Below are 1,804 nucleotides of genomic sequence, written 5' to 3' on the forward strand. Positions count from 1 at the left end.
TTTTTGGAGAAAGATGGAAGAGCTACAATGCCATTTTTATCACATAATACCATATAAAGTATGTACTGTCTACATAATTTATCACTGTTCATGTTGATCTTGATCATGTGGTTGAGATAACAGTGTTTGTCTGGTTTTGCTAGTATAAGGTTATTCTCTTTTTTTTTTTTTTTGGTAGAAACTGTTTTCCATCAACCTTTCAACCTTTTTTCCATTTTGTTTGCCTATGTGGAAAAGCAGCTCAAGAGCACTCAGTGGTTGCTCTTAGCCATTCAGTGGCCTGAGCATGAGCAGTGGGAGCAGCAGACCAGTCTCCAGTGGCAGGCTGGGCACTCCAGTCTTCAGGGGGAACTGCTGAATAGCCTTCAGACCAATCTGTGACTGCAGATTGAGTAGGAGTGAACTCAGGAGCTGGAGCAGTCCATTGACCCTGAAATTCCTCCTTGGTCATATAGCCTTTTCAGCAGTGGCCTGCTCTCCCTTTTCAATCTCTTCAGGATCCCTGTAGAAGTAGAAATCAGGCACGAACTCCCATGGGTGTTCACGGGAAATGGTGCCACTCACATGCAGAACTTCCCAGGCCAGCATCCACCACATCAGAGCCACTGAGCTGTTGCAAGGGATGGCCACGTCCATGTGGTGCAGAGGAGAGTCTGTGTTACACAGAACAATGGTGGGCAGGTTAATGTAAGAAGCTGGCGGTCAGCCCTGGGATCAGTGACCACCAGAAGTCCTGGCCTCCGGAAGACCACCTGGATCTGGTTAGTGAAGTTTCCAGGAGTGAAGCGGCTGGCAACAGGAGTAGCTCCAGGGGCAACAGAAACTTCAGCGCAGCTCACTGGCCAGTATTCCTGGTTGATGTGACACGGACATCAGCAGGGTTTTCAGTAACAGCAATGGTACCAGCTGCCAGCAAACGCTTCTCCCAGGTTCTCTTCCAATTTATGATATACATATCATCACTTTTCCTTTTGTAGATGTACTGTTCCATTTGGAAGTCAAGGTTTTTGCCACCTAAGTGGGCTCCTTCTGTGATGAGTTTGAAGACCTCCTTCTTCATTTGCAGGACATCAAGGGCTCTGGACATTGTGAAAGTTTCCCTTTAAATTACTATGGGAATGCAGAATAAGGCCATATATACCCCTCCCTGGGTAGTGCAGAAAGGCAAGATTGTTCTTTTTTCTTCTTTCAATACTGTATTTTGGAAACAAATCATTGGGTGCAGCCCATATTTAAGGAGTGGGGAGCTATACTCTCCTTCCTTGAACGTAGTAGGTCTACATAAATGTTCCAGAATTTCTGCATGGGGATTTCTCTCTTTTCTCCAGTCATTTATTTAATTAATACTCTGTATCAGTATGGAGTCAGGGATATTTATTTTATACTTTAAGTTATAATTCAGTGGTAATTTATTTTTTTGGTTGTTCAAAAAGTTCCAACTTCGGCCATCAGGAGTTTGTTCAGTCAACTCCAATGTCCCTTTAACGTACCCTCATCTGTGTGTTTTTGTCGTTTTGTTGCTATTGGTTATTGTCTGTTTATTTGTTTTTGAGAACTTCCTTACTTTCTGGCAATGTAATGCTCCAGATTCCCCTTGTATATTTCCTGCCCCCAAACCGTGGGATTAGCCATTTTCCAAGGAGCCCTAGTTCTTTATACTGGAGAAAGTTATTAGAAACTAAGACCTGGGCATTAATTGTGTGCACTGCTAATGCAGTGTCATTGTTTACTGGTCTTCTAAGTTGACAAAGGATATGTATGTGTATACCCTAAACTGTGTATATGCACATGTCCATAAACATAT

General features: G+C 43.1%; 1 pseudogene; it reads right to left on the reverse strand.

The window, feature by feature from the left end:
* Positions 1–241: 241 nt before the first annotated feature.
* On the reverse strand, positions 242–1,087 carry LOC116631351 (annotated as a pseudogene).
* Positions 1,088–1,804: the final 717 nt, after the last annotated feature.

Source organism: Phoca vitulina, unplaced genomic scaffold (genome assembly GCF_004348235.1).
Source record: "Phoca vitulina isolate PV1807 unplaced genomic scaffold, GSC_HSeal_1.0 scaffold5, whole genome shotgun sequence".
Classification (NCBI taxonomy): domain Eukaryota; kingdom Metazoa; phylum Chordata; class Mammalia; order Carnivora; family Phocidae; genus Phoca; species Phoca vitulina.